Here is a 14,910-nt window from a genome sequence, read left to right as displayed (position 1 = left end):
GAAGAAGGGAAAAGAACTGGGCGGAACAGCCCATACATGGTTGCAAATGAGGCCACAGATGCTCAGAGTGATAACGGATGATGGAAAGTAGTTCGTGAAAAGAGCCATCACGGTAGCTATTCACAATACCGAAGGATGGCGAAGTTGAAGCAGCAAGAAGCCGCCACTTATGGTGAATAAACATCTTGTCGGGAGATGAAAGAAAACGTACATTCGTACCAGAAATAGTAGCAGGCACAGCAATTTAAGTAATATGTATTCTGAGTTAGACTTCATCAAATACTGGCTTATACTTGTACATAAATAATTAAATAACATTTCGTAGGAACACGTTGGGAAAGTACAGTAGAATATCGAGAAACAGGTCTATTGTATAAAACTGATTGGGTTAATGATTTTGGGATAACAAGCTACGAATTTAAGAAATATAAAAACGCATATAACAAAGAGAAGAATATGTAACAATTTTTGAAAATGTTTGACGGAGAAACGATATGACTTTTTCATAATACTCTAGCTTCTATAATTTATAATCATGAAAGGTATTTATTCCATTCAGAGTAGGTACATACAAACTGTATGTACTCCTTAGGAACTCCTAAGACGATACAACTTTCTAAGGGAATACAAGTTTCTAAAACATTGCAATCATAGTTGGACATATTTAATATCTCACGTATCACGGAAAATTTAGCCGCCAGAGGGATGAGTACGAAGACTACGGTGTTAAATGTAGAGAAATTAAAAAATATAAAATAATTAGTTCTCGAAGATGATTGAATGCGTGATTAATAGGATCTTGAGGTATCAGAAGCTTTGCGATCTTATTTCTTAGGAACCGCTTAATCTAACGTCGGATTATCAGATCTCAGAACTGTGGAATGTCGAGAACCTCCTGTTATCGGAATCACATGTAACCAGAACTATAGGTTCTAATCACTTGACACGGTGATTCAAAGCAGCACATTTGCTAGTCGAAGAAACGCAAACCTAATGGTTTATAATATTATGTAATAGAACCACATTCTTCCGTCACAATATTAAAAACATAGCACACATATTTTCATTACTGGTTAAGAGCATCTACATCCACACAGCGAAAGAGGAGTGAACACAATATATCTCTTGTCCTTATGCTGTCCATGGGACACATCTGTGCGAGCCATCTTTCTACCCACGTAGCAGTTAGGGAGGCGTCGGACGGGTTCCATGTTTTCAAGATCTTACTAATCGAAGACCTACGATTATCGAGGTAGTTCGTGGTAGGTTTCAAAGTTGCGAGGTATCGTCACTGATGCTTTTATAATCTTCAAGTAATTCAGGGCAACCCAGTCCTTGGAACCCCGGCTGCGTGGCTGGTGCGGTTGAGGTCTGGGATCCTTTGGCAGTTCGGGACTGGTTCCACATATAGAAGGTCTTAGCGGTCCAAGTTTTACATGTTGGACTAGACATGTTCCTCGAATCGAGGGTTTTGTCGAATAAGGTCTCACAACTTTGCGGGAGTAGTGGCAAGATCCAGGATTCAGGGACTCGGTATTTGAGGTCTGAGAACCACTATTTGCGGTGTGTATATCTGTATCCTGATCGAAATTAAAGGTAATTTCTAGTAGTCGTAGTACTACGAACTGATTCGAGTAGATCGTATTCCATCGAACTATGTACAGTAACTTGGTGTTTGTATTCGTATATAACAGATTGGTTCATTTTCTCTTTTAAATGAGAGAATATTTTCCCAAGACTGTTTAGCGTTGAATGAGATTTCTAAATTTCAATTTGCTTTCGAGTGTAAAAATTTATAAATCGTATTCGAAAAAATATTTTCAATTATAGGGTATTTATAAATGGACCGCAGATATTTATGCAAATTCACATTTTTATGGTCGCAACTAAAGAGTGGAACCTAAATAGAAATCTGCTTTACGCTTTAAATATCATAAATCTGTAAGTACTCTATTTTGGATATTTTCTATATTTATTATATTTGTATTATATATATTCTGTAAATTTGTGTATTAATCAAATTTCCCATAAATTCATAAATATTTGTCTCTACCACCAAGACACATTACTTTGATCCTTCTTAGATACGAATTCTCATCAACCAAGCTTTTTCCTATTATACATGTTACTCGGATAATATAATTATAAAGAACACGAGGAGTAAATACTCGGGAATCGTCAAAGGATATTCTCGGAGCTTGATAGTACACGATTCACCGTGTACTGAAATGATCAGCCGGTAACAATCCTTCGTGGATTAGCAATAAGGGAGACGGGCGAATTCAAGGATTTGCTGTTCGAGTAATTGAAAGCTGGCGTGAGCCTCAAGGCGCAGAACGTTTAATAGCCAAAGTTAGTCGCGTTTCTATGCAAATTAAATGCTTATAGCTATCGAGAGGTAGGCTCTGTAGAAGGGCGACGATGGTGGTGGTCGTTCCCCCTTGTTGTTTATCTACGGGGGGAGGTTCTTGGTCGACTCGTAACGCAAGTAGTTAGTGCCTGTGGGCTGCGACGAACGGCCAACGTGTGCAGAATAACGATAAGCTCCTAATGCCGCCGAACAGGGGCCATATTTATGTGTCTCGCATGTTCCGCGTTTTTCTTTGTCCGTTATTGCCACTGAAAGCGATCCACGGTTTCGGGGAGGTTCCGTGCTACCGTTTTAACATGCGTGTCACAGCCTTGAAAATATCGAATAGAATCTAACAAACTGGGATCAGCTCGTATAGGAAGCCCACATGCATTCGTGGCTTGTATTTTATTAACACGCACGAATGCTATCCCTCCTTTGCGTTGTTAGGTTACCCTAAGAAAATTGGACCCTAAAGTGAATTTCGTCAAAATCTTGATACAACGTTCGCTTTGTACGAATAAATAATTTGCGCCGTCGTAGCAAGAGCGTTGTTTCACAAGAAAGGAAGCAAAATTTTCTTCGATAAGTAGTGCATTCGTAACTTGTATTTTATTAACACGCACCAGCGGTAGCCTCTGTCGAGCTAATCGAAAAGGATTCTACCGAAAAGTGAATTTTGTCAAAATCTCGATACAGATTCACTATCTACGAATAATTAAATAGAGGGTTCACGCTAAAATTATTTCATAAGAACAACCGATTGAAATTGAAGGAACGAGATATAAGGAAAGAAATTTTCCTAATAACGGGAGCTACAAGCACAATTCCTACGATGTTTCCATAAAGGCAGGATAACAATATAATATTTCAACAGATTTACAAATACAAACATCCAGCAGATATATCGTCTCACTTTTCTCTCTGAATGCACGATTTCTCTCAGAAAGGGACGCATTCCTGCATCGATATCGAGCGGACGAATCAGAGGTGGCATGTTTCCCCGCGAAGAAATCGCCTCTTTGAAGAGTCGTCGCGCGTGCTCGCCCTGGTATCTCTAAATCCAAGGAACCCTTCGCGTTAGTCACGATTAACGCATGAACACCCTCAGACACGCGTGTCACACGACACCGGAGAACGGACGGTGGACGAGCGACGACGAAGAAGACACGAGAGAAAGGCGTAACCCCATCCGGGCGGAGGGTCGTCTCGCAGAGACTGCTGTTTACACTTAACTTTATTGCTTTCCGGGCAAATGCGTGCAGCTGAGTCAGCTTGGAATTAAAACCCCTTTCGTGAGGCGCGGCTATCAGTTGTCTCTGATCAGCTCGGATGCGGATGAGGAAAGGAAGAAGTTCAGTGGGAGTGAGTACGCGCGAGAAAGGGATGGCAAGGGCCGTAGAAGCTTCCGCAACTGGGAACCAGCCCCTCTGTGACCGTATTGGACACTAAGAGCTCACCAGTTGTTTAAGGATCGTGGTTTGACATCGGTGACCCTTCGAACATGCGCGGACGGAATAATATTCCTTTCTCCGCGGACGGTGGTGAGGATAACGATAAGAATCTCGTCCGGCGGAGTGGCATTCTCACTCTTTCGATCGATAGACACGCTCGAGCTACGTCCGAGATCGGGCCAATGTAATAACGAATGTATACCGCTGGCCAGCAGAGGCGAGTTGGACCTTTTGCGGCCGTAACATTGCTGCAGAAAGCTCGGTCTGGTCGCGACACGGTCGAACCACGAAACTCGTGGAATTGTTAGAATCCAGACGTACGACTCGACTGGGAGGGAGTGCACGGTGACGGTAAACTGCGTTTTATATGGCCAATTCGCAGGCCATTACGACTGCTTTGCTGAAATTTCTGTTTGATGCGACGAAAATTCGTTAAGTTGGAAGGGGACCCTCATCAACCGCGAATTTAACGTCGTTAAACACGGAAAGATGCGCTTTCCGCTTCACGGTAGCGAACGCAACGAAATACGTACATGGGAATGATTAAATTCCCGAAAAGGGGATTCTGCTGGATAATCTCCTTGGACGCGAAAAATTGTCGACGTTCTGTATATAACGATATCGATAACGTATTTACTGAATTACGAAGTTACTAAAATTAATAGAATTATCGAGAATGGTAAAGTTAAGAATATTATTCGAGAAGACAATGTAACAGTTTATCGCCAAGAGAACAGATGTACATAGCCAGTTAAAGGTGTTGAATGCATACTACCATATTCCATTCGAAAACAGGAGGTTTCGGCGATAATCTACAGGTTTATGTAGACAAGATTGCCCGTTTCGTCACGTCGGTGATGCGAATGTGCAAGGCGGTCCTTTCATTATTGATAGCTGGTAGATGATAACGCGCGTGTCTACGCTAGCTTGTTATAACCGGAGTTGATAACTACAGATACAGTTTATGAATTCCGGAACGATCGCTAGTTCTATTATATGTTGCACGTGATATAACAGCTACACATCTTTGATGTTTTTCCTTTATTTAATTTCGAGTTTTCACTGAATAAGGAATTTACACGGGTGCGCGTTTCTGTGTCGAAAAGTTAAACAGCTTATTTAACGATATTCATAGTTTTAATCGCTCGAATTGCTGACAAAGTGGAATGCGCGTGAAATAAGTTAATAGCAATCGTAACTTCAATTGCTCGTAAATTATCGAGCACTTTACGCGTGACGTTGACACAATTTCGAATAAAAAGAGGGAATTGTTATATTCTACGGTTACATTCCATTGTAACTTTTATAGTGTATGCAGCCGCTCTTTGTACGATCATTCAGCAGGTCTAACTTTCTTTACCGGAAAAAAGTAATGTCATGCTCTATTGTATCTTTTGTACTTGAATTGTAAATTCTCCGCAGAATAAAAATATGCATTTTCCTCTCATTGTTGCTCTCCATCTTCGTTCTGCCTTTTTACGCCCAACCCTTTATAATTCTTGCCGCTGCTTTTTGTATCTCAGTCACAGTTCTTTGCCTTTACTCTTGTTTCTCCCTTTAACTTTCTTCGTTATTTCTTTCCACGATAACTAAGTCCCTCGTGGCTGCAGCTTTTATTCGTTGGTTTTATTCGTTAAGTTTTTTACTCGGCTGACATCGATTGTATATTCATTGTTACACAACAAGAGTACATTTACTTCCTCTTTGCACAAATTATTATATACGTATTTATTATATTCGCTCTTATTCGTACGAACAGAGATAGCGGTTATATTTTTATCGTTTTATGAATTGCTGTGTACGGATTCCATGCTTTCATCAAAATATTCGAGATGAATTAATATACGGAAGATTATGTGCACGTGTTTAAATTGCTGTTGAATGCACTTTAATAAAAACTAGAAAGGAGAGAGCACACACCAATATTCTACCATCGTCCGAAATTAATTCCCGTGCAAAAAAAGAGATTAAATACGTTGGACAATTTAGTGAAAAATAAATTACAGTTATTGGCCACTAATACGTTAATCCGGTATCCCAGCAAGTGGTACACATGAAACGATGGCGGGTTTTATTTTTAACGCGACCAGAGGCAGTCTCTTCTCGTCCCTTCGTGATATATGTTCTTAATAAATATCGCTTTCCATAAATGCGGAAAATATGTTCCTAAGATCGTTTAACCGTGGCGTAGCCACGCGTAAATTCGCGCGAAAATCCTCGTCCTGCCTCTCTTCTCTTGTTTCCTTTTTAAAGAAAATCGGCAGGATCGAATGTGCGAACCAGCGTGTAATAATGAAGAAATAAATTAATACAAGTGTGCCGTGCAACAACTAGGCAGCCATGTAGGAAGAGCGGAAGTGAAACGAAGGGCAGAAACGAGGAGAGAAAGGCTATACAAAAAAATAGAAGAAATGAAGGGGAAAAAGAGAAACAAAGAAGAGAAAGCACGCAAGCCGCGAAATACGATATGCAGAATAGCTGAAGCCGGAAAATCGCGCGTGTGCTTTTCCACAAGCCGGTGAAGAGAGGCGAAGAATCTCATTTAGGCTTTTTACTGGCGTTCGGTTAAATAGCGCACTCGTTCGAGGCAGTTCAATCGAACGAAATCGGGCATTTCACCGGGAACTTTCAGCGGCGGCCACCACGTGAAAAATACTTTCTCCTGCGAGCATTCTCTCTTTCCGATGCCCTCGAAAACGATTGCTTTCATGGGCCGATTTCATCGTAAAACGAAGGGTGAGCATCGATCGGTCACGGAACGTAATTTTCCGCGACCGCGGTATCTAAATTGAAATCGTTATCGAAATTATTATTCGTTTGGAATTTGATTTACTCTCATCGGTCTATCGTCACAATTATGACAGTTTTGAAGACTTGCTGCATGGTTTAATTAATAACGATTTAGAAAAATAGTGATAAATTGAAAACTCATATTTATAAATAATAAATACCGAAGGAAACTTTCAAATTTTTGTGACGTAAGATATGTTACCGCGAAAAATATAACAAGTAGTATACCTTAACACTTTCGGGATCAATGAACAATGATCATTGAACAATGTTCTCTCGAATGATTGAAAACATTTTTGCACTTATAATAAGAAGCAAGCGAAACTCGTCAGTGTAGGAGTAAAAATAAACATATTTTAGATAATTTGCATTTAAAAATAAACAGAGGTCACGGTATGTGATCGGGCATGCGTAATAATTCTGACGTCAGATGATCATGTAACATACCCATTTATACGATCGTTTTAGTTCAAATTTCCAAAAGATAAAGACGCAAAAGGTAATGATATTTATTTTAAGAATGAGAAGATTATACACAACGTGTATATAGTAATATTTATGCCTATTGAGGCATTTTTCAAGATTAACTGAAAATACTGACTCGTCGTCGTTTATGGTGGCGAGATACAGCATGTATGCTATGCAATCGGTCTTGAATGCGTTGAAATTACAAAATGTAACTTAAAGTTGTGTGACTAAAAATGTGCAGATTTCTAATGTAATATACAATGTACATTGTCAAGGAATGAGATACACTGCAACGTTATTTTAAAATTAACCGAAATGTATTTTATATTAAGAATTGAATTATAAGCGTTAGTTGATTTTATATCGAAGGTACAAAAAGATATGAGAATTCAAATATTTTGAATATTCTTGCGTCATTTCAGTTTGAAATTTTTTGCTGCAAGACTGCCATGTTTCGAAACTTCGTTTCGTGAATAATATTTCTTCTTGGTAAATATTACGCGCATATATTTTCTGGGAAAACCGGGTTTGTTAGCACAGCTAGCGAGGATACTTGAGATAGCCTCACCTATAGCGAAGCATACATAAAGAATTACTTGATTCTCACGGCGAGCGACTTTTTTCCCCGTTCTTTTTTTTTTTTATTCCTATCTGACGTCGTTTCACGGAGGCTGGGAACTGCTACTTTTAAAACGACCAGCAAACAAGGTTAGCAGCGTGGTAAACAAAACGAAAAATCTTAAAGTGCTTTTAGTGCCTGACAAGCACAAAAATCATACACATTACGTTTCAGGAAAAGGAAATAGCGAATCATGTCGACGCGTAGCACGAGGAATAATTTTTTTTTTCCTTTAACAAGAACGCAAATTACGTGGAATTAAATAATTGGACGCATTCGATTGCATTACTTGTAAGGGTTAATTCTTTACTGTTTCATGTAAAACTAATCGATATCTATGTAATTATACTATATCAAGCGCGTCGTTTCCCGAGGACGCATACTAAATACAGAATATCGGTTACACAATTAGAATCATTAGATTTCGGTAAAATAGGATGCTGGAAAATTATGTAACATGCGATGTAATTGATTAATGAACATTGCGTAATAAGGTTCCTGAAATATGGTTAAACTATCGTAAGAACTGGCAACAATTTCTAAATTGATTGATGGCGAACTTACTCAACATCGTGATTAATGACGAAGTAAATTTAATTAAGAAACACTGTAACAGTGTAATATTCCTAATGTAAATAGCAACGATCTAAAAATCGCACACTAATAAATCAAATCAAAGAGTAATCTTTTACCATGTAAAATTATAAAAATTAACTATAAAATCTTAAATAAAGTTCAACGATCGAGAAGAATATTAATATTAATATAAAACTTGAATTTAAAGAAGTCTAATTCGATACGAAGAAGATGTGTCTGCAGCAGAAGATCAATACGTCTCTCAATAACGTTTCAATTCTTCTTCACAAGCAAAGGAACGATATTTCTTTGGTGCTGTGTGCGCGCAAACGGAGCATCTTCAGTCGATTGGGAAATACTAAGTAACAGTAATACTACCAACTCATAAAGGAAGGCCTTTTGTATGCAAATACACGTGAAATACATACTACAACCGGTAACAAGGGATGCGTAATGCGCCGCTGTATTTCTCTTGCTCGTATCCTTTTCTCCTTGTTCACTTTCCACCACCCTCTCGATCTCGCCATCCAGCGCGGCCCGATTCAATTTACCTCGCGATAAAATCGTCCGTTTTTCTAAACGTCCGATTCGTCGGAGCTTTCGTAAGGGACCTCGAACTTCCAGCCTTTCGAGATCTCCGCAGAAAAAGGAGCTCAGCCTTTCGCTATTGGGACGTCAAGTACTCTCGAAAATCCTCCAAGCGGACTATTTTGTTGGATTTAATAACTGAGCTTCTTTTTTTTTTAGATAATGAAAAAGATAATTGGCTTGATCGAAGTGACCATGGGTTTACGAGCGACGAGAGGAATTTTCAGATAAATAAAAAATATTTCGCGATAGATGAAGTAAATGGATAAAAATGGAGTTTTTAAGGAACTCTGTGAGATCAGACCAGATAAAGCTAAAATGCTAATCCAAACACTTAATTTTACTTTTTATTAGCTTTTGTTCTATTAATCTTTGTCTAACAATCGCTTCTTGTGAAGCACGTAAACGGATAGAAAATGAATTTTTGTAAGAATTTTATCGGGTCAGTCTAGAAAAAGCTGAAACGTCAAGCTGCAGATTTTTTAATTTTCTATTAATCTTTGTTCACGTTTCCATAATAACTATTTTCTATTAAAGTACACGCAAAGAACTAGCATGCAAAATGCATAGAAACTGCAAGTAATAAAACGCCAGTAACGAAATGCACAACAGTTCCGGTAATCTTTCAATCTGTTCAAGATATTTGCTAACGTTTGTTTCAAACACGCACGACCGATAGAATTCGCATAATTTATGAAAATAATACGAAATTAAATGTTACCAATACGCGACACGGAACAGCGTGCACGTTCATTGTGATGGAAAGCGGCGCCGTAAATCCATAGAGTCGCTAAAAACTGTGTCAGCAAACAGCGCAGAAAAATTGTATACAGAACGGGGAAAGATGTTTCGACAAACATAGCTTGCAAACCGCCCCTTTCAGAGACACAACCCTTTTTAATCTGAATAAAAACGCTGTGTTGTTCGACCTACAAACCAATAGTTATACCACCGAAACGAAACACGCCAGAGTAACAGTTGCGCGAAATTGAACGAGTTTCTGAAAGATACTGCAAGTGCGGAAATGTTAAAAAATATCTGACAGTGTTTAATTAAAAAATATGCCAAAAAACATTGCTGCAAAATAACTCGCGAATTTTTCTAGTTTTACGCCATTGTTTGGAAACAAAAATTACAAACTGATTTTCTTCGAGGTTCTGCTCATAAAAATATAAATTCCATCAAACAAAATACTCGATATAATCGTTTAAGGAAACGTTCGGCTTTGATATCGAACTTCGAAAAGAAAAAGATTACAGGATTTTATTCAATGGACCAAGAGTCCTGTTATCGAGTTTACATAAATGATTGATATGGTTCGATAGGTTAGAAGTGTGTTCGCTTGGTCTACATTTTGTCCGTGTATCGATCATCGTCCAACTACCATGGGAAATAGAAACGTTCCACCGTCTCTATCCTACAAATGTAAATCTAATAGAAACAAATAAATACGAAGTTGCACGGAATTTTGAAATCGTTTCGTTAAAATGTTTCACAGCATGGATGGAGAATTCGATATCTTTCAAAGAGGAACATTGTTTTCATAGGTAGAGAAGAGATTAAAATCAATCGAAGGTAAATGATCAATGGGAAAATGTAAAAAGTAAACGATGCAGGTAATAGTAATAGCAATAATGGCGCGATAATATAACGCGAACAATAATGCATCAACTATTTTGCAAGAAGAAACGGAAATGAAATTTCATGGAACCAAGAGAACGAGGTGAAAGTTAGAAACACCGGTCGATGTTCGCTCTTTCGAGCACATCCTGCCGTCAGTTTTCGTTCCAGCTGTTCGACTCTCCACTAAATCTCAGATCCAGATGCTTTTCGAAATTTCTCTATAAAATTCGAACGCGTGGTCTAATTCGAATTCGCTTCGATAACTTCATCCTCATATTGTTCCTACTAAACCAACATTCATTAACGTGCTATTGACGCATATGTTGTATCGATTCGATACGTATAACCTGTTATCGGTGTATGTGTTGCACCAATTCAATTATTTAAGTAACGCTACTGATTATTGACGCAACTCTTGCTTTTACGTCCCGTGCGTTCAAACAAAATAACCTAGAAAAAACAATGAAAGCATATGTAAAATAAATATTATTATTGGAAATAAAACAGTTGCTGATCAAAGGAACTAAAGGTAGTTAACCGTATTTTAATAACGGACGTTTTAAACAGAAGTAAAATCGATATATCGGCAACGTATGCTTCACAAAACCATCCACGCAGAAAATAAAGAAATGTAAATTAAAACGATAAAAGAGAACCCTATTCTATTCCATGATTTATAGTCGATGGACTGTCGCATCAGAGAAATTCGTTCGAGATCCACTTGTCCCCAGAGTTCCGGGGAGCATCGAGGAGGTGGTATCAATTAAAATTGGTTACGGTACGTTCGAGAGATTCAGCCTGCGTGGCCTGTCATCGAGAAGGGGCCATCGATCCGGCAGATCGGTCGTAAAATAAAGATTTGGCCAAGAGGGTGGCTCCCGTGGTCTTTTTCGGAGGGGTTACTTTGCCCCAGCGGTAACCCCGCGGCGTGTGTATCCACGCTGGTGCACACATACCGGTTTCGATACCATAGGGGCGGATCGGCCGTACTCGGCCTGAATACTGATTCTCCACGGACGCATATTTTACCGGCGCGGATAAAAGATATTTGCATTTTGATGGACCGTACCGAGTGCATTTGACGTTTCATATGCATTCCGTCGAGTGTTCGTGTGCGAAACACACTCGCGTCTGTGCGATAATGTGTGAAAAAAATCACTCTTGGCCTGCTTCGTTCTTACCAGCGTCACGAGGTATTTGTATTTATTTCGCGTCTTTATGCGCCGATCTCTAGGACCCTTTGAATATCTACATGTTATGTTCGTCCTGAGACTGGCTTCCGAGAGGAACTATCGCTTAGGTGAACTAGTCGAGACTCTTCTGTGGCCTTTACGCTCTATCAATCGTGCAATTGAAACGAAACAAGTGAAAATTACGAATTCGCTGGAGGATCGAAGGAATTTTTTAAATGCAGGCTACTTGGAATAAACAGACAAGGTGAACTCAGGCAAAGATAGACACGCCGCAGAGCAAAAGTTCAACGTCGATGTACCACTCTGTGGAGTCAGACTTGCCGCGCAACAGAGAGGTGGGAGCTTTGTTTAACGAAGTTGTAAAGCGTTTCCAGACGGAAAAGAGAGCGTCTGGAAAATACGAACAAGTTTGATTTAATATAATTAACGGGCTTCCGCGGAGTGTCTAACGAACAAACTTTCTACGTCTTAAGGCTCTTTCCAGCTCCCAGTCCGATGGAATTGCAAGAAATATCGAATTAACGAAATTAGGAAAAATCAAAGGTAATTCAGTCTGTAGAAACTTCGTACTAACAGACTTGTTGTATCGGTTTACAATATTTTTTGATTTCAATCATACACGTTACGTCGATTGCATTCGTTTCGTGCGTACTTTGTTGGTCGTCAACTTTTGCCGTAAATAAACACACCGGTCTATGTACTACAAATGCAAAGGGTGATGAATGTTTGCCATGAGTGTCGGAATACGAATGTTGCCTAGAAATTATTCATGGTCGCCGATATTAAAAGCTCGCCAGCCAGCGAGCCGGGAATCAATTGCCAAAAACGTCGATATTGGCTCGGCTTGAAACAAGGATATATGCCCGACTGTGGTCACAATGGGTCAAAGATGTGGGAAATTGAAAAATCATTCGTCGATAAACGTAATGAAAACGCGAAAGATCGTCGCACTAGTACGAATGGAAATGTATGAACTTTCTTCGTTTTACATGGAGATCATTTTCTTTTCCATTATTATTATATATTTTATTATATACATATATTATTATATATGATTATTATCTATAAGATTATATATAGTGATTATATATATATATATATGTTTGCAATAATTTTTAAATAACTACCAGTTAACGAAGGGTAGCGACTTCTCGTTCACGAGGTTCATTATTCGACCTGCTGATGAAACTTAAAACCTTGCTCACCGTTATAGTTGCACTTTTCGTTACTCGCGTCGACGTCTTATCTCGCGGACAAGTTTTCAGAACGAAGTCTCGCTTCTTTGCAGTGGCTTGCCAGGATTTTGCAGTCTCTTCAGACGACCCGTTTCTTCACTTCATGTCACGGTAATTGCTGTCACAGAACACTGTTACACGAACGAAGTTGCATCTTCCTGACTTCCGACCGGCGAGCTTCGTCTGGAGTTATCATTTCTGTAAAAAAGATAAACGTCTTCTGAAGATCGAATATATCGTAAGATATTATGAGATATTGTATTAGAAGATATTTTTAAGGAACCAAGGAAATTTAAGAAATAACTGCTGTCGTAAACTTCAGATTCAATGGAACAGTGAAATTGATCGTCGAATGAAGTTAATATCTAAATCTTAAAATTCTCAATTTCTTGTCTTTCAGTTATTTAGAATATTTGATATCTTTAAGTTGATATTGAAGACATTGCTCGGAAAAATATTTAACTTCGGAGCGATAAAAATAATTAATCGTTTAGTTAATCGATAGTCTTTAAGGAATTTTTAAAAAATTCAAGGTAGATCTTGCGCGATTAAAGGATGGATAGGAGTACAGGATCAAAACTTCTGTACCTCTCAGCTGCAAGGTTCAGATACTTCCAAAGTTCAAGAACTCCGAGATTTTGACTTCCAAATTTCAAAACACGTTTAACTCCAACAACAAATTCCAAACTTTCTGGATTCTCTCGCAAAGATATACTTAGCGTAGCGATTAAACGTAGAAACAAGAATACAAAAACAAACTTTTCTAGTAACTTCGGATTCCAGAAAGACCATTCCCCTCCATTTTCTAACTTCTCACTATCAATTAGAAGTAAGTTAACAAAAATGCAACGATGCAATGATTAAATTATACTACGTTTTGACGATGCAAATCCTTCATATTCATTATGTTCTGAGTTAAACTAAAATATCATGATCTTACAAAACTATATATAATATATGAATTCTATGTTTTATGTAATTTAGTTGTCACACAGTGGTAAAAAACGTTTTTGTCCGACTTTACCTATCTTTATAAAATAGAATATTCCATAACTGTATCGACAATAATCGACCATCTGCTGGACGAAAGTTAAAACTCATATTTAAAACTAGCAAGTGTTCCGTGACTTATGTACACATGTATACGAACACTCTCCGCCATTTATGAGCGAGTAACTGGGAGAAAGTTGCGCCACAAAACAGGAAAATTACTCCTTCGACACGTTGCGAGCAATCTCGATTGGAAAAAGGGGATGGTGGTAGCGACGACGGCAATGGAAGAACGGAGACACAACGAGGACGAACGAGGACCGAGCAAGTTCGAGTAAAAGTTGCGAACCCGAGGGAATGCTTGAGAAGCTTTATAACTTCGACAATCTTAAATCGACAGAACTACCATGTCCGGCGGTGGTGAAGAGTGTCGGAGAACGGGGAACGAATAAAACGCACGGAACGAGGTAGTGTAGAATGGAGAGGGCAAGCAGATAGTCGAGAGGGGTTGGGAACGAGGAAAGTAGGTAGATACGTGTATTACCGTCGGTGATAGTACGAGGGGCGACACGGCGACTACGCTTTGACACTGTCCATTGTCTTTTTTCATGAGTTCACGTGGCCTCCAGTGAACCAATTCCGGGCCTCGTAAGGGATCTCGTATCGTACGTGGCGGCGCACAGAAAGGAATAAAAGAGAATTATAGATCTCTTCGGTTAGCGTGTTTTATGATATTCTTGGTTACACAGGATATAGATGTTTGATTTAAACGGAACCGAGCAGAGCATTTTCAGAGATTATAGAAAGAATTATTTCCAACTGGACGATAATGTAACGAGAGTATATTGTTTTGGTTATTTTATAGATCCCCTAGGTAGGATTATCAATAATTTATGATAACACGTACAACTCATAACAATGAATCACAATGAAAGAGTATAACCGAGAACCGAAGACGCCATACACAAAAATATTTGAAGCTGCCGGATTGTGCCCGGTGGGAAATTGTTAATTAGTGGGACAC

General features: G+C 38.9%; 1 protein-coding gene across 3 annotated transcripts in view; it reads right to left on the bottom strand.

Moving 5' to 3' along the window:
* LOC122568153 (semaphorin-2A) overlaps positions 1–14,910 on the bottom strand; it is a 558,514-nt gene that overhangs the window by 422,322 nt on the left and 121,282 nt on the right. For all 3 annotated transcript variants that reach the window (XM_043727557.1, XM_043727556.1, XM_043727558.1), the window contains exon 2: positions 12,867–13,094. The gene's annotated coding sequence lies outside the window, so the exon portion shown is untranslated. The remainder of the gene's footprint in view (positions 1–12,866; positions 13,095–14,910) is intronic.

The sequence above is a fragment of the Bombus pyrosoma genome, linkage group LG6, assembly GCF_014825855.1.
Source record: "Bombus pyrosoma isolate SC7728 linkage group LG6, ASM1482585v1, whole genome shotgun sequence".
NCBI lineage: Eukaryota > Metazoa > Arthropoda > Insecta > Hymenoptera > Apidae > Bombus > Bombus pyrosoma.
The sequence above is the reverse complement of the archived record's forward strand: the minus strand, read 5'-3'. Positions and strand labels throughout refer to the sequence as shown.